Raw genomic sequence first — 19,734 nt, forward strand, 5'->3', positions numbered from 1 at the left:
TTCATCAAGAGCCTCTTTAGTTCTTCACTTTCTGCCTTATTTTGGCATCTCCTTGTAATATGGTCCATATATTTCTTACAGAAATACGTTGGATCCTGAGTCACAATAAAAATCACCTTTGAATGCTAATATCCACACACTAGATTGGCTAAAATTAAGAAGGTTGGTGACACTAAGTGTTTGCAAGGATTTAGAACAAAGAGGACTCTGAGAGGCCACTGGTGGGAGTTCAAATTGGCACAGCCACTTTGCAAAACAGCTGCATATTATCTTGAAAAGTTGGGACACTGCCTAGGCCAGATTCTTCCATACATTTATCACCAGACATGCCTAAGAATATCTGTAGCAGCCTGGCTGGTAAGAGCAAAAACAAACAAACAAAAGTAACCGTCAAACAAACCAAAGACACAAAGATGATAGAAAGGATGAATGAACCATGAGTAACTGGAGTTCACACAACACTGAAAACAGATTGACTGTGTCCATCAGCACGGATGGATCTTCAAGCACACCTGTTGAACTTGTTGGAGTGTGTATATAAGGGAGGAAGCAGATTACTTTGGAGAAGGCAATGGCACCCCACTCCAGTACTCTTGCCTGGAAAACCCCATGGGTGGGCTGCAGTCCATGGGGTCACTACGAGTTGGACACAGCTGAGTGACTTCACTTTCACTTTTCACTTTCCTGAATTAGAGAAGGAAATGGCAACCCACTCCAGTGTTCTTGCCTGGAGAATCCCAGGGACAGAGGAGCCTGGTGGGCTGCCGTCTATGGAGTCGCACAGAGTCAGACATGACTGAAGTGACTTAGCAGCAGCAGCAGATTACTTCCATAATTAAATATTAAAGGGACAATGAGAGACAAAATAATAATTATATATTTTAGATTATACTCTGAGTTCTGCTTATTTAACATACCAGTCATTCTGCCAATAAACCAAAACAAAATATATACACAAGGAATGAACCTAATAAAATCTGAATTAACAACAACAAAAGCACACTGTTCAATGAAACAAGCAAGGTACAGAAGAATACAAACATTTTGCTGTCATTTTCATCAAGTACAAAAGCAAGCAAAATTTTTTTAAAAATAGACCTTTAGGAATAATGCATATAATGGTCAAAGAATAAAAAACAGAGAGAGAATGACAGGAACGAAAGCTCCAGAGAGTAGCTCACTGTGGAGGATGGATGATGGGGACTGAAGGTAGGAAACCAAGAGCACCCAAAGCATTTTGTGGCTGGTGATGAGGTCCAAAATCACTGCAGATGGTGACTGCAGCCATGAAATTAAAAGACACTTGCTCCTTGGAAGAAAAGTTATGACCAACCTAGACAGCATATTAAAAAGCAGAGACGTTACTTTAACAACAAAGGTCTATCTAGTCCAATCTATGGTTTTTCCAGTGGTCATGTACGGATGTGAGAGCTGGACTATAAAGAGAACTGAGCACCGAAGAATTGATGCTTTTGAACCGTGGTGTTGGAGAAAACACTTGAGAGTCCCTTGGACTGCAAGGAGATCTAACCAGTCCATACTAAAGGAAATCAGTCCTGAATATTCATTGGAAGGACTGATGCTCAAACTGAATCTCCAATACTTTGGCCACGTGATCTGAAGAACTGTCTCATTGGAAAAGACCCTGATGCTGGGAAAGATTGAAGTCAGGAGGAGAAGGGGACAACAGAGGATGAGATGGTTGGATGGCATCACCGATTCAATGGACATGAGTTTGAGTAAACTCCAGGAGTTGGAAATGGACAGGGAGGCCTGGTGTGCTACAGTCCATGGGGTCACAAAGAGTTGGACATGACTGAGCGACTGAACTGAACTGAACTGAACTGATGAGGTTCTACCTGGAAGTGGATGTCATGCTTATGGGATATGTTGAGCTAAGTTTCATATCATACATAAACATTTAACAAGTAAAATACGTTCAAAGTGCCTGGTTCATGTCAATGTATGGCAAAAACCACCACAATGTTGTAAAGTAATTAACCTCCAATTAAAATAAATCATTTTTTTAAAATGCATCACCTTAAACCCAAAGATTACCTTCAAGGGGATGCATTTTACAACTGAAAACCAATATCACTTCTCTCCAATTAAGAGTTCTGGTTTCTGCTTCTGAAGGAGTCATTCACTGTTTTGTGACCTTGGACATGTCACTTAAACTCTCTAAGGATCTTCTTCTTTCAATCTGAAAATACATGCCCTAGGTAACTATCTCTTGGGGATTTTCTAGAGAACATTCTTATAACTGTATAAATCCTCAAGCCTTCTACCTTAGGCAATGTCCAGTCCGCCTGAATTTATTTCCTGAAAGCAAGCCCACAAGCACTTAATCAATGTCCACATGTGTCTTTTCTAAACACTAACTTATTTAACTAGACACAGTGTCAATTTCCTCTGCAGCTCCTGAGTTCTGTCACCTGAGGATTTAAATTTCTCTCTGGGAATTTAATAGACCTAGATGGAGATTTTTTTTTTGTCTCCTACATTTACAGCTAAGATCTGATTTGAAAATTAAAGTGACATGCAGCCTTATACAATGAAAGTAACACTGACTGCGTATTAGAAGCCATCTCCTAATTTTGGCTTCAAAATTTACCTGTTGGATGACTGGTTACATGTACAGTGGTTACATCATTTAACTTATCTAGACCTCAATCTATTTGTCTGTAATAAAGCACCAGAAATGGATTAAAGCTCTCTAGAAACAGTTTCCATTCTAGCAGAGTTTGATTATACCTGATTTAGATTTCCTTTGGGAACAATTTTTTGTCCTAATTCAAATCAACTGGTAACCAAAAAAAGTGTTTAAATAGCTTTAAAAATTCAGGTACCAAACCCAAACTTCTAAAATTAAGTTCCACTAGGAACACTTTGTTTCTGAAGAGGTTAAAAGGAAATGGGTACATAGACTGATGGTGTAAAGTACAAAAATCCTCAAGTCCATTTGTTAATCTGAGCTTTGAAAAATATACTAGACGTTGCTCTAGCCACTGTAAATATAACAGCCCTCATGGACCTTTGGGCTTCCCACATGGTTCCAGTGGTAAAGAACCCACCTGCCAATGCAGGAGATATAAAATATGTAGGTTTGATCCCTGGGTTGAGAAGATCCCCTGGAGGAAGGCATGGCAACCCACTCCAGTATTCTTGCCTGGAGAGTCCCATGGACAGAGGAGCCTGGAGAACTGCATTATAGGGTCACAGAGTCAGACATGACTGAAGTGACTCGGCATGCATGAGAATAAATCATGCTATACAATCTTGATTTTGTTTATTAATTTCTATTCAGGGTGTATGTGAAGTAAATAATGGGACCTTCCTGGTGGACTAGTGGCTAAGACTCCATGCTCCCAATGCAAGGGACCTGGGTTCAATCCCTGCTTAGGGAACTAGATCCCACATGCCACACCTAAGACTTGGTGCAGCCAAACAAATCAAAGTAAATAATTATTTTAAAAAAATAATAATGGTTCAAAGACGTCCAGTTATCATAAAAAAGTTTTAAGTCATTGAGAACATCATTCGCATTCATTCTTTGGATAAATATGTATTAACAAGCAATCTTTGACAAATATTTATTTAAGAACCTCTGTGCCAACCAGGCTTCTGAGAAGAGAATATGGTGACAGATTGAACTACTGGGCAAATGGTGAAAAAGAGTGGCATTAATGAGAACAAAACAAAACAGTCATGTGAAAAGGAGGTGGGAGGATGGAGGGAGAAAAATCCCAGGCAGATTGAACAAAATATCTTAGAAAATATCAATTATCCTTCCATTATTATACCTAAACATATGACTGTGTGATGGGGTGACTCAATTTCAGTGATACAATCTCTAATAAAATGGTTTGACTCATGCACACTCCATACGTGTGGATACAAGTTCATTTTAAGAATATGTCTAATATTGAAAAAATGAATTTCAATCTCCCTGTAGGACACTTGTAGATTGAAAAATGGTTAAGCCTTTGGCCATATATTTCCTGTCTTCAAAAACTTAATGTATTACTATTCTCAATTACCTTCACTAATACCTGTCTAGAACTTCCACTAAGTTTATACCCTAGTCAATTCAACACTAAAATTTATTTCATGTAATAAGGACTGTAAAGCAATTCCAAACAAAAGCATTAGAAATAATCTACATAGAAACATGGGAAGAAAGAGCAAAGACACGGCACTTATAAAATGCATTTGTTTTCTTTGGCATTATGCCAGCAGCAGCTTTATAAAGGTGCTCACTCTTCTACAGTTTGACATATATCCATCTTCATTTCAACTTCTGATGATTTACATGAGCCAAACATCCCATACCAGTATTTATGTACTTGAGACAGAGGTATTTATATAGTCAGCTTGCCTTTTCCTTAAAAAATTAAAGTAAAAAAGAAACTATAGCAGCCTTGTAGTAGTTTGTATGCCACTTGAATTACCTTGCTCTTGAGTTGAGGATACAACGGTGTTGATTTATCAATGTCTGTTTAAACGTATTGAAGTGTTTAATTCTATCAGGCTCAACCACAAAGAATCCCAAGAGGCAATGAGTTTTATCCTGCTGGGACTTCATAGGAGGATAATCTAACATCTTTTTTTCCCCCCATTTTCCATTAAAGTCCTCATCTGAACCTTGCCAAAGGTGTGTCAGTTTCATTCACTGTGTTCCCTAAATTCTGTGCTGCCTGCTGGCGTCACCTGTGTGTGTGCTGCTTCCTTTTGGAGGGATGTTCTAAATGTCCTTTCCAAATAGATTACTCAATGGGAAGCAGAAGCTCAAGTCTCTCCTGCTGCTGACAGATCCCTTCCTGGAAAGAAAAGACTGACTTTCTTCCGAGCAAGCACAGATGGCCCCACCCTTGGAAGGCTCCGCAGAGACTCACCTCTGTCACACAAATTTCCCTGACCAGGAAAAGGCAGGTGGTGAGCCAAAGCGGAAGGTGAGCCAAACACAACGTATTGATGCCCTTGGTTTCTCGTGCCATTGAAATATCTGCATCCTGGAAGAACCCATTGAGCAGGTGCCAGTCACCATCGAAGCAAAACTCAGAAAAAGGATCCGTGGAGATACCATCACATAACAGACACTGCAGAACAAAAAGCCTCACCTTCAGACTAGAGGGTTAGGATTTTAGCAGAAGTAATTCTATTCCTATTACATTCTCTGCAAATGAGATGAGTGGAAACAAGAGGAAGGAATTCAAGAAAAATAAAATGAGGGGCACTTCATGAAGCCTGTTATGTGAAGTAAGTCAGAAACGGAAAAACAACTATCATGTATCAACAGACAGATATGAAATCTAGAAAAATGGTACTGATAAAGCCACCTGCAGGCAAGGAGTGGAGATGCAGACGAAGAGAACGGACAAGTGGGCACAGTGGGGGAAGGAGGGGGTGGGATAAATTGAGAAAGTAGCACTGACACGTATACACTATCAGGCATGAAACAGACAGCTAGTGGGAAGCTTCTGTGTAGCACAGGAAGCCCAGCTGGGTGCTCTGTGATGACCTAGGCGGGTTGGATGGGGTGAGGGGTGGAAGGGAAGTCTCAAGAGGGAGGGGATATTATGTATAGTCCTTGGAAGAAAAGTTATGAGCAACCTAGATAGCATATTCAAAAGCAGAGACATTACTTTGCCGACTAAGGTCCGTCTAGTCAAGGCTATGGTTTTTCCAGTGGTCATGTATGGATGTGAGAGTTGGACTGTGAAGAAGGCTGAGTGCCAAAGAATTGATGCATTTGAACTGTGGTGCTGAAGAAGACTCTTGAGAGTCCCTTGGACTGCAAGGAGATCCAACCAGTCCATTCTGAAAGAGATTAACCCTGGGATTTCTTTGGAAGGAATGATGCTGAAGCTGAAACTCTAGTACTTTGGCCACCTCATGCGAAGAGTTGACTCACTGGAGAAGACTTTGATGCTGGGAGGGTTTGGGGGCAGGAGGAGAAGGGGACGACCGAGGATGACATGGCTGGATGGCATCACGGACTCGATGGACATGAGTCTGAGTGAACTCCAGGAGTTGGTGATGGACAGGGAGGCCTGGCGTGCTGCGATTCATGGGGTCACAAAGAGTCGGACACGACTGAGCGACTGAACTGAACTGAACTGATGACTGATTTGTGTTGTTGTACGACAGAAACCAATACAACGTTGTAAAGAAACTATCCTCCATTTAAAAAATAAAAATATTAAAGGTTAAAAAAAAAGAATTTCCAAATAACCACCTGCTGTACCAGCTAGGACATCAAGTGAAACAATTTAAAACAAGAGGGTATAGATTTTGCAGGCAGCTGGAGACACATTTCTGAGGCACATGTGTCAGTTTCACAATACTGTCACTTATTTGATCTCACTCTGTATTTCTTCGAAGGAAACCAAATGCCAGCCCCTGCACTAGGCACCAGGAAGGGGTACAGAGCCTGGTGCTAACAGAACATGATTCAGTGTCAGCTCTACTCATGATACTTCTGTGGCCTAAGTATATATTCTCTAAAGCATGATATCACTTTCTGCATAGGGGTGGCATAATATGCTTAGCATATAATAAGCATTCAGTAAGACATATAATAACTATGATTATTACTAGCAGTATTATTATAGGGATATTTTTTAAGGAGCATGCCCTATGTTGTTATAGTTCATGATCTAGCAGGAGATTAAAAACCACAGGCAGCTACAATGCAATATGGTAGATACTATAGCTGAAAAGTACACAGACTGCTGTTCAGACAGAAAGGATAAAAGAAGGACACAGCGGTGAACATCACCACACACCTCTCCAAGAGCCTTGTGAAATCCCAAAGCTGGAAACTTTTGAGAGAAGGTCTGAATTTTTTTTAATGTGTCAAAAAAAAAAAAAAACCAAAAACAAAAACCACTTACTTCCTTCTATACTGGAAATCTATTAAAGAAGAGTACTTCAACAATCCCGCCCATCTGGTTCTATTTTTTTTTTTCCATAGCTGTTATTCCTTCTAACATGTGAAAAGAAGTCTGTTTATTGTTTGCTGTTTCTTTGCATTCTACCGTAAACTTCACAGGGCACGCCTTTCGTCTTCTGTTCTGGCTGTTGCTTGAGACTGAATTCAAAGTACCCAGAATTGTGCCTGGCATGTTCGAGTTATTCAATACATTGTTGTTGGTTGAGGGGACTTCGCTAGTGGCCCAGTGGTTAAGAATCCACCTTTCAGTGCAGAGGATACAGGTTCAAACCCTGGTCAGGGAACTAAGATCCCACATGCCTCAGAGCAACTAAGCCTGCTCGCTACAACCTTTGAGCACACGTGCTCTGAAGCCCATGCGTCACAACTAGAGAGAAGCCTGTGCACCAAAGAGTGTCACAGCTAAGAGCTGATAAAGGCAAAAATGAATAAATAAGCAAGTGCTTTTAAATACTTGGTCAGAGCAGCGAAAAATCTAGCTTTATATAAGAAACTGTTGCTAGTTGAATAAATGAATGAATCAGTAATTCCCATCATTCAACCACGGCAATCTTCAGGATCTGAAATGCATAGGGAAAAAATTGGGGGATGATGACATAGGTACAAAGGAATATATTTCCACCTATCAGTCCTAACTTACTGACATCTGACTTACAAATCATCTACACACATCTTGGTTCTCAGCGTAGGGCAAGGTATAGGTAATTGAGTCATACTAGACTTTTCTTCTTTCATTCAAGTATTCAAATAAAGAGCAGTGGTTTATATAAATAAAGCTGTCTAATTATTAGTGCCCATCAGTAAGAGTCTTGGTTCCCTCATCCCCTCACTAATTCTGATCCTGGATCAAGAGGAAACCACAACACTGGGTTGGCAGCAGTTGGCTGTCTGGGTATGGTCCAGTAGCCGACCCTTGGCAGAGCCAAAGTGTTCCTAAACCTGTGGCCAAACGAATGGACTGGTCATAACTTAGAATCCCTTTTTTTTTCATAGATATATGGTCCCGAATTTTAGATAGGTTTTCATTATAGTAATACTAGTTTGCTTGTAGAAAAAAGACTCTATAACTTTACCTTTAGCTACTATCAGATACATAATTTCTATAGGAAATTCTTTCGGGTGTCCAAAAGTAATCAGTTTATAAGCATACCTATAGACTATAACCTCTTGGTCATTTATAATAGTATTGCCAATATTTTAATTGCATTTAATGTGAGTTTATCATCTCCCTTTGGAACATATCAAGCCAGTTTATGTGTGTCAACATTTCAACTGAAGAGGAATCCGTGAAAGAATTGAGGACATGAGAAAAACAATTTTGCATTTGGGTCTATGGGGCTTTGGGTTTCCCTGGTGGTTCAGTGGTAAAGAATCTGCCTGCAATGCAGAGTGATCCCTGGGTCAGGAAGATCTCCTGGTGAAGGAAATGGCAATCCACTCCAGTATTCTTGCCTGGGAAATCCTTTGGACAGAGAAGCCTGGCAGGTATACTGTCCACAGAGTCACAAAGAGTCAGACATGACTTAGCATCTAAACAACAGCAACAACTATGGGGTTTTAAACCTAAATCACAAAGATAAAAAATATCATACTGCTGTAACAGATAAAAATTCTACAAAACCCAAACTAGATGTAACTGCCAAGAAACATTTCCCTTAATGAGAAGAAAATAAAATTTCCCCATCTAATCAATCAGTAAACTTCTCACTGTATTTAGTATTGGTTTTCATCCGCTGAGCCCTTTCTCAGGGAGGAGCTGTGAGCTGAGAAGGAAGACACATGACTCGCAAGCAGAAGATAAGCCCCACACAGGAGAAGGGGATGTGATCAGAAGATGAGTGCTCCACCTGCCAAACTACAATGAACCAGGGTTCACTGTGTCCATTAGGAGATGCTCCTCCATAAGAATCAAGCATAACTGCCTCTTAATTTCTTCCATATCCCATCTTGCCTTCACAAATATGCATTCTGGCCAGAGTAAATTAAAATGTACACTTGAAATGTTGCTTTAAATACTCAGTTTCACAATTAAATCTTCCTTGGGGAGAAAGACACGCCTTTGATTTCTGTTGTCATCTCTTCACATCCTATGGTACCATGTCAGACAGGGCTGAGTTGTAGGGGCTGTGGGCCTCTTTCCCTGTAAATCCAGCCAAAGAGGCTACAGTCCATGGAGTAAAAGAAGAGTTGACCGTGACTTGGTGACTAAACAACAACAATAGGAGCATTTGTTCATTGCTCACCATAAGCCCACCATTTGAATTAGATACTTTACAAAGGTTGGCTCACTGAATCCTTTCAAAAACTCTGATATGTTAGTTTAAGTATCCTCCTTATTCAGATGGGGAAGCTGAACTCCGAGAAAGTAATTAACTTGCCCAAAGTCATCTACTTAGTTAAATATCAGAATAGTGGAATCAGGATTAGGGAGGTGAGGGGAAGATTCCCACCTGGAACACAGACACAGCTGTCCCTAACCTGAATCTAATGATCTCCTTCCAGCAGAGAACACCCTAATCAATATCTCAAATCTTTACATTTCATAAAACTCAGCTTTAATGTTCTCCAAGTTGCTGATGGGTCATGTCATCTGAAAAATCAACATAATCAAAACAGAGTTCAAATCTGTGTTACTATAATTTAGCCTCCTATCCCAAATCCTTACATATTCCAGTAATATCACTATTTTCAGTGTCTTTAAACTGCAAATCTCCACTCAGCCCAGGACATTTCCAATAACTAATTACAATCATCAAGAAAGCAGCTGCTACCCTGAAAAAAAAAAAAATGAAATCAACACCACCACCACTCTGCTGGCTCCTGGGTTTAGGCCCAAGAGAGAGACAAAAGCTCAGAAGCCAATTCACTACTTGAAGGAGCATCAAATCTAGGCATATTCACATAAAGTGTTTAAAATGTAAATCATAAATTAAATGATCCAGAAAAAATGCAACTGGAACTCAGAGGAGAGTTTACTCTGGGCTAGAGTAGTCATAAAACACTTCATGAGAGAGGCAAGATTAGCCTGGGCCTTGAAGGATAGAGGAAACTTTGAAACCATGGTTTTACAAGAAAGTCTTGCTCATGGTAGAACCCTCAAACTGTACAGAAGAACACGAAGCAAAGAGATGATCCCAGAGTCCTCTTGTCCCAGCTCTAGAGAACGGGCTGCTGCTGATTCTGTCAACTCAACAGAAATTAAATACAGGAAGGAAAAAGAAACAAAGGAAGAGGAGAGAGGGGCCAGAATAGCACAGTCCTGACAAGCAGTGGTGGTCGTGGTAGAGGAGAGGTTTGATGTTAGGAACTAACTTAAAAATATTAGGGGGAGGGTGGAGGGTGTGTAAATTAGGAGTTTGGGATTAACATATACACACTACTGTATATAAAGCATATAAACAAGGACAGGGAACTATACTTAATATCTTATAATAACCCATAATAGAAAAGAATCTAAAAAATAATATGTATACATACATATATAACTGAATCATTTTGCTGTACACCTGAAATTAACACACTATAAATCAATTTTGGGCTTCCCAGGTAGCACAGTGGTAAAGATGCAGGAGATGCAAGAGACGTGGGTTCGATCCCTGGGTCAGGAAGATCCCCTGGCATAAGAAATGGCAACCCACTCCAGTATTCTTGCCTGGAAAATTCCACGGACAGAAGAGCCCGGCAGGCTACAGTTCCCAGAGTGGCAAACAGTCAGACATGACTGAGCACACATATTGTAATTTTTAAAAAGTCAACTATATTTCAATAAAAATATTAAGGAAAAGAAATGGAGCTGAGTCATGAAGGGAGCCAGCTGTGCTTTCATGGATTTGTCCCACTCACATATCTGAGGACCAGTCACCCATGATCCAGGTCTGTGCTCTGATGGGAGATTCAGGTCATGATTGCAGCTCTCAAGTTCTCAAGGTCAGAACTGGAGGAGTCTCACAATGACTTCGATAGGTCTTTAGAAAAGTAAATCTGTACGCAAGCTGAATTAGAAGAAGGGGATCCTTTAGGCAAGAGGTTCCATTAGGAGACTTCTGAGCACCCCCAACAGAACATGAGGAAGTCTCGAAGCAGAGGACCAGGAGCAGAAGTCACACAGTACACCTGCCTCAAAGTCCAACTTCATGAGGGAGAAAGTCAGACCAAGAGAAGTTACATGCTGTACCCAAATTTGGAAAGTGATTATGGCCTTTATAAAATAATCTTTGATAAGAAAGTCTTGAAAATTAAATGTGAAAATAAAACTTTAATAGTCTCTGAGATAGAAAATGGTGACACCTTTAGCACCTAGAATTGCCAAAAAGATTTCTTAAACAAGGTATCCACAAAATAAAGAGAAGAATCAATCTTCAATCAATGCATATCGTTTAAATTTTTAAAAGAATCTTTTCACCCAAACACATTCTAAAAATGAAAAGACAAGCCACTAGTTGGGAGAAGCCCATTGAAACGAGCTTCCTTTCATTTCTAGAATGAAATTACAGAAAATTTTAAAAAAAAATGAATCTGGTATCCAAAATACATGAATAACTCTTACAAGTCTATGAATTTTTTTTTAACAGTGGGAAAGTGAACAATATGTATGCTTATGCATTGCAAAGAAATCTGAATGTTAAGACATGGAAAAAATGGTCAACATTATTAGCAGTCAGCCATTAAACACAGTCATTAACTGCACATTAAAACTACAAGGAGGTACAATTTCATATCCCAAAGACTGGCAAAAATAACATACATTATCAAGTGCTGACAATGCTATAGCGAAAAAAAAGGAGCTCCTTATAGATGGCTGGGTGGGAGGATAAAACACTTTTGATAGGGTTTTTCAACAGGTAAAACCCTTTTTGGTAATTTGGCATCATCTTCTAAATGGGATGGTACAAATCCACTCTGTGGCAATTCTCCTAAGAAGACACCCTAAAAAAAGGCTCCTTTGTTAGCACAGGAAGATGCGTGTACGAACCTGCATAGCAGCCTTGGTGGAAGATATCCAATATGTCCATCAACAGAAAACTGATATGTTATTCACTATTTACTACATAATGGAATATCACAAGGTGGTAAAAAAATGAATAAGTAATACCTACTCATATCAGTAGGCTTCCGAGGTGGCCCTAGTAGTAAAGAATCCATCTGCCCATGCAGGAGACACAAGAGACATGGGTTAGATCCCTGGGTGGAGAAGATCCCCTGGAGGAGGACATGGCAACCCACTCCAGTATTCTTGTCTGGGAAATCCCAGGGACAGAGGAGCCCAATGGGCTACCACCCAATGGGTTGCAAAGAGTTGGGACTGACTGAAGCAACTTAGCGTGCAAGTATGCACACATATCAACAAAATACTAATCAATCAAAGTTGAGTAAAGACCACAAAGCCACAAAGAGCATGGTGTTTCTATGCAGACAGAGTTTTAAAACAGCAAAGAAGACTGTACTTGTAGGTACACACATACCTAAGAAAGCATGAGGAAATGCGTGGTAATGATAAACACAGAATTCAGTGTACAGGGTACCACTGAGGGGAGACAGGCTTGGAGAGACTCTGAGAGTATCAGCAGTGTCTGCAGTGATTGGTTATATCAGTGTTTATTGTAATGTTTAATTTTTTGTTGTTGCTGAAACATTTCACAATAATTCTCAATTAATAATAAAGAAGTGAACAATAGTTTGAGGCACAGGTATATAGCAACAGAGAAAGAAGAGAGTCAAATATCACTTGAAAACTTTCAAATTTTTCATGCCTTCTTTTCTCCCTTTCTGACTTCCCTAGACCTGGGGCTCATCCTTTATGCCTGAATTAGCACAACAGCCCCCTAACACATCCCTCTGCCCCAACCTGGTAGCAAACTGATCTATTTCCATCCATCCCAGAGGCCACTTCTTCATGTCACTGTCTATACAGAGTCCTTCAGTGTTCCTATCAACCCTGAACATTCCTGTATAGTCAGTAACACCCTACAGAGTGCATCTCTATTCTTTTCAATCAAATTCACCTCCAGGTCTCAGTAAAAACACTAGATAAGCTGGCGTAGCAGACCATCTCCCTGCCAGGGATCTGCCAAGTTGGCTTGCATCTCCAAGTCTTTGTCACAGTTTTGCCTCATCCTTTCCTCCTACTTAACTCCTACCATCTAGGAACGTCCAGCTTAAGACCTTCCTCTTTAGGAAGCATTCTAAAAACAATCCCACTCCTTTGGGTTCGACTTTCAGCTGCCCAAGGATTTGAACTATATTTTGCACTTCAACAGTCTCCACCTTCATGAATACAAGGAAGATCATAGAATTTCATCTGCTTGTTTGCCTGTCCTTAGAAAGGCTACATCCTACATCTGCCATCGATCATCTAAATCTCTTGGGATCCTTAGCATCAAAGGAGAATATTTTATATTATCGATCAAGTAAATGCAAATCTAGAAAAATGATGATGCATATTATAAAACCATGGGTCACGTCCCTGCTGAGTCTTACATGTCTTCACAGATCTTTAAGGCTGAACAGTGGTGTAACATCTAAAGCAGGTTACCAAGAGCAGATTAGCATATTTGTGCTGTTGGTCCACACCCTCCATCATTCCAATACCTTGTAGTGTAGATCAAATATACTACATTCGTGGCCAGAAACTACTATCAATCATGAAAATACCAAGAAGGCTGTGAACCCATACAATTTAAAAGGGTAGATTCCAACATCCCCTGTGATCGAGAACCCTCCTCCCATAGGTACTAAGTAAGTCCCTCTACAGATATCAGCAAGACAGTCAGTTGTAACCACTTCTGCCCCCTCCCACTTCCTACCTCTCATCCCTGTAATCTGATTCAACTTTTCAGTCCTCAATGAACATTTGCATCCCTTCTACTGCAAGCCCTCTGCTAGCCCTGTTATCATAAGGTCTCACAGAGATTGGCAAGCACAACAATTGAAAAATGGAATATAAATATGCATCTGACTTAGTGGAGATATAAGAAGGAATATTCGATCCCGTGGGGTAAGGAGAGGGAAAAGAGCTTGTGCTTAGAATCAAAGGGCAGGGGTGGAATTCAATAAAGGCACTGCGGAGTTGGGGGGTGGGGAGGGGTTAAGCTATTCAAATGTTTTGTTTCAAGTAAGAAGGAGGATAAAGGAGGAGAGGAGGGTTTTTTTGGGGGGGCGGGGTGGGGAGCAGGCGTTGTTTTGTATTACTTTGTCTTTCTAACCTTTATCTTACTTCGGAAACTCCCTTTGGTGACCAGGACACCAGGTATAATCACAGTAAACTTAGGACCAAAGAGTGCAGTTTGAGATTGCAAGGAGGGCCATACAAAAGTCATGTAATACTATCCTTGGAGCTATGGTCCTTACACCATTGGAATACAGACTTACATTCACTCTTTATTCATTCATTTATTCACTCAACCAATGTCTACGGACCACTTACTAAGTTTCAAGGTGCTATGCTAGGCATCAGTGATATTTCACGAATGGGCAATTCTTATCTTGGATTTCATGAAATGCACAGCTCAGTGAGGAAGATAGTCGATCAGATAATCACAAAAGACAAGGCATCATTATTTACTATAAAAGGACCATAATAAAAAGTATCAAGCACTGAAACTGCCTGCAACTGGAGGGCTTCATTGATTCAATGACTTCTCAGCTGAAGTCTAGGGAAAGGAAATAAAAATAAGAAACACGTTCCAGGGAGTTCACACAGAAAACTTCTAAATGCATCAGTGCTTCAGGGTTCCCCTACTGCGGTTTCCCGGCTCCAAATGGGAAAGCTCATCCCAGTTTGCAACACTGAAAAGGTGACTTGGCTTCTGCCTCAATGTCTGTGAAAAGAGCTTCGAGCAGAGTGACTGTGCCCTGCCTTCTTGCTAGAGTAGTCTGATGAATCATATCAAAGAAGAGCTGTTTGCAAAGTCTGAGACAAGATCAAAATGCCATCTTCCCCTCCAATGGCAGCATGTGTTTTGCAAGGAAATCTCTGCGATATCTACCAGGGAAATTTCTAGTCCAGAAATAGACATCACACTGAGTTTCCACTGAAATTGAAACCCAAAAAGCAAGGATGCCCAAGGCACGGGTTGTAATCTGCAGGTTAGAGTGAGGGTTAATGACAGTCCTCCTATCAGATATGCATAAACATTCTCCAGTAGTAAAATTAAAAGGGAAGTTACTCTAGCAGATGTTTCCAAATTAGCCAAAACCGTGTCAGGGAGTAAAATGAAGCGGCAGAGCTGGAAATGTGCCCAGAGAGGGAGAGACCTTCCCACAAGCTGCCTGATGGAGCCACTGAAATGCCCCTGAGCCCTCCCGGTGCAGATGGGGGTGCACGAGTGGAGAGACAGTCAGGTCCCAGCACAAACCCTTCTCTCCTCATTGCTCATCCATGGCTCCAACGAGACCACCGCTCTGCTGAATGCAAGGATATCCACGTGGGATCAGGCAGCTCATACACTGCCAAACCACACTCTTCACACTGGCTTTTTAGGCTGCTGCTTACAAATTCAACAAGAAATGTTAGGAGAAGATATAGAAATTGTCCATGATGACAGAGGAGCAAACTATGATATGTGAATGTGTAAATGAACAGTTCAGTGTCAGGCAAATCCCAGGAGAAGGGATGGTGTGCATCTTCAAAGGAGATCCAGGGCAGCGACACCTAGTTCACAGCAACCCCTAACAGGACAATGATGACCCCACTACACAGTGCTCAAGAGGAAAAAAAAGGCCCAAGAATCTGAGCCAAAAATCTGTGGCTACATAATTCAGAGGGCTTCCAGCTTCCTGGGTGCAAGCTGGGCCCCGACATGGGCTGTCACTCGCTACCCAGTACACTACCTCCCGCAGGAAGGAGAAAACAATAAACACCATCCAGGAAAAACCTTAGGTCAACAGAAGCAGAGAATATCTCCAGCTTTTCATTGGTACACCAGCTGTCTGGCCCTACCACGGTCCAGAGTGAAAGATGTAACATTTCTGGGTCACCGTATTTCATATGCAACACCAACCTCTGCACAATCACAGAGGGGAAGAAAAGTCCTCAAAGAAAAGCCATTCACCATGTTTAACCACCTTATAACCAAAATCCATTTCTTTTCTGTCCTCCACCACATGTTTTCCTTTTCAGGGTTACCAAAAGAAAATAAAGAAGTAGGAAATTATATCGGGCAGGAGGAGAAAGGGGCAACAGAGGATGAGATGGTTGGGTGGCATCACCGACTCAATGTGACATGAATTTGAGCAAACTCTGGGAGGTAGTAAAGGACAAGGAAGCCTGGTGTGCTGCAGTCCGTGGGGTCGCAAACAGCTGGACATATATATATATCAGGGCTTCCCAGGCGGTACAGTGGTAAAGAATCTGCCTGCCAATGCAGGAGACGAAAGAGACACGGGTTTGATCCCTGGATTGGGAAGATCTCCTGGAGAAGGGCGTGGCAACCCCCTCCAGTATTCTTGCCCGGAGCATTCCATGAAGAGAAGAACCTAGCAGGCTATGGTCCATAGGGTCACAAAGAGTTGGACACAACTGAAGCAACTGAGTGTATACACACACAGACACAAACACACACATATGCTGTATGCATCAATGGTATATTACATAGAGCAAATATACATTTTGCATAAGCCAAAGAGGTATGTGTTAGAAAAGGAACTGGTAGCTGGTATTTCAAACAATGAGTTATCAGTGGGTGTTTAATAAAGTGGAAGACTGACAGTTCTAAATCCTCCCCTGTGCTAGAACAGTTTAGACCTTCCTAGAAACCCCATCTTTGACAATTCCTGAGAGACCACACAGTGAAAGTCACCTTCATTGGGCAGTAACAGGAAGCAGGCTAAACATTTCCTGTGATTAAAAAAAAAAAAAAAGGAAGAAGGTCAAAGAAGAAATTATTCCTTTCTTTGAAAATGAAGACTTACAAACCCCAAGAATCTTCTGGAAATAAGAGACAACACAAAATGTGATGGGGTGCCCTTGAACCTTCAAGTGTATCAGTAACACAAAATTTTTAGAATTCTAGAAAATGGTCTTGTGATTGTGTTTCTATAAAATAAAAATGTACAAAGAAAACAGCATCTCATAGACAATAAGGCATAGACTGTAAGTGTGGGAGTCGAGGATTGGAGACAAGGGTTTTGATTTTTCCAAAGTCCTTTAAAGATGCTCCTTTAACTGGGTAAAGGAGAAAAAGAAACAAAAGAACTTACAACTACATTTCCTTAAATTAACCCAGGAAAGGCAAGCGTGGTTTCTATAGAGATGAAATCTTCATGACAGTTTTCCAGTGGAATGCCTCCTAAAAAGAGACAGATTCTTCTGCATGGAGCAGAGTTGCTCCGATTAAAGGTAGAACAATTTGTGGGAATAATCCAGAAGACACCATCATGTGAATTTGACTCCGTCATAGAAAACTCACTATGAAAACACACATTTAGATGGCATCTTATTATTCTTTCTGAATCTGAAATAGTACATGAAATTAAAGTCAGAATGCTGAACCCTGTTTTCAGAAGTTGCTATGCAAAGAATATGTTACTTGTCTCAACTGAGTTGTAGCAGGAACTATTATTACTAGGCTACACATCTCTAAAGGAGTACTTAGTAAAACTCCATTTCCCTTCTTCACAATTTTGAATTTATACTTAAAAATTAATCAATCTAGATAGCTATATGGAACAAAGGCATACATACCTAACAGAATTACATCAAAGAGCATGCAATTTGTATTTCCAAATCTGATTCAATAAAATACTTAAGCTTAGACAGACTTAGAAAGTAGGACAACTGACAGTTTAGTCTATTCCTCTGTATGAGCCATATGATATTTTGAGAAGGTGGTCTTGATTTCAATAATCACTCATTTCAAGGTTTTAGTCCTGGCGAAACCAAGTTTATACTGAAGGAAAAATTACAGATGCTAAACCAAGAAAATTCCCCACAAGGAATACTCAAGTATTATTCCCCTCAAAGCACAATTGCTAGTGTGTGATTTGAAGAGTTGTCAGAAAATTACTCCATAATTTTTTAAAGAATCTGTTTACCAGTTCATTTTGCCAGTATTTATATCATCTATAATTTTTGAGACCAAATATTTTATTTGGCAAACTAGCCTTAGATAGAAATGTACAGGGAAACAGACAGATGTAATTTTTGAAATAGCTTGTATTTGAAGGCACTCAACTCTCTTCTCATATAAAGTAGCTAATAGTTTCTCTTAAGTGAGTCATTTTTTTTTAACAGTCATGGAATTTTAGATCTAGAACTAGGAATATTTCAAGGCAGTGACTTTACTGCAGCAACTTTAAACTGAACTAATACATCCAAAGGAAATTATTAACAAGGCCATTGATACTAGACTTGTACGAACTTTCCTGTTTCATGCAAGAATATGAATTTTCTGAACCAAGGGTAGCTTCTGTCAACTAATCGTTTAAACTTCATATGTTTTGCAAGATATTCGATATTTCTTCATGACTTTGGATTTCCTTTTTTTAAATGTAAGCAAAACTTTATCCTTTGACATTAGATAAATCAGGATACTTGTAACATCTCTTGCCTTCCTTTCATTTCCGTTCAAGTTGGGATAAAGACTGCCGCTATACATGCAAAATTCCATAGGCCAATAGAAAGCTGCTCCCTGAAGCGGAAATTCGGCTATAAATAACAGAAAAAAGGCAGTTAGCTCCCTCCTGGTTTGTTTGCTTGTTTTTTAAAGATAACAATTTGCAAAATGTTTGCATTTATTCCTAATTTTGCTTTCCTGGCTCTGAACCATTCCTCATCCCAGGGTCTGACTAAAAGCCAGACTGATCCATCATCACTTTACAAAGCCATCTGCGAAGACTATAAAAGCTAAAGCTCCGTCTTCAATTGTTACTTTTATTATACACCTTTCATCACTGTAATTCCATAACTTCACGCGTTATGCTGGGGGGTGGGGGGTGGGGGAGACAGAGAGCAGTGATCTCTCAAGAACCGAACCAGCTCACGGTGTCAGGAGGGGACAGTCTCGCCAGAGTCCAGAAAAGAGATAACCTCTCACCCTCGGTGGCGAGGGGCAAGGGATGGTCGGGGGGCTGTCCCGGCCTTCTCCCCGCCTCAAACCCCTTCCCCTAACCGACAGAAAATTCCGCAGCCTCCTGACCAGGAGGAGAGGCGAGCCCGGGAGCGCGGGGCGGGAAGAGCGCCGGCACAGACACTGTCGCGGGCACCTGAGCCGCCCCTTCCCACCACCTCCCGTGGCCACCGCACTAGGCTAGGCGCGCAGCATCTCAGCCCCTGCGGGCTGAATTTCCATCTTCGCGCCCCCGAGCCCCGAGGTCTAACCCCCGCAGCTGCGGCGGCCCCTCCAGGAAAGCGCAATTTTTATCCCTCGGGGCCCGGAGGAGGGGTCCCTGCCTGGTCCCGGCTCATCCAGGCTCTTTCAGTTCCCTGAACACCCGCCGCGCCACGACTGGCCAGGAACTGGCCTCGGCCTCGGCCGCGGGCAGGGGGCGACTTTCCAGCGATCGCTCCCTAGGACCGCGCTTCTCCGTGTGTCTATCTGAATCTCTGTCTCTCCCTGTGTGCCTCTCTCTCTTTGTGTCTCTTCTTCTCTGGCTTTCTCTTTCTTGCTTGAGCAAGCGCGCGCGCGCGCGCACACACACGCACACACACACACAGACACACACACAGACACACACACACACACACACACTCACACAGAGGAGGGGGCTGTCTCCACTCCCAAAGCCAAAATGTCACCCAGAAAACAAGTGCAACAACTTGCTTCGCCCACGACTCGGGAGCC

The 19,734-nt window shown here is 41.3% G+C and overlaps 1 protein-coding gene across 2 annotated transcripts in view; it reads right to left on the reverse strand.

Moving 5' to 3' along the window:
- Positions 1-19,734, reverse strand: part of DLGAP1 (DLG associated protein 1) — a 791,550-nt gene that overhangs the window by 770,554 nt on the left and 1,262 nt on the right. The window lies entirely within an intron of this gene.

Source organism: Ovis canadensis, chromosome 23 (assembly GCF_042477335.2).
Source record: "Ovis canadensis isolate MfBH-ARS-UI-01 breed Bighorn chromosome 23, ARS-UI_OviCan_v2, whole genome shotgun sequence".
Classification (NCBI taxonomy): domain Eukaryota; kingdom Metazoa; phylum Chordata; class Mammalia; order Artiodactyla; family Bovidae; genus Ovis; species Ovis canadensis.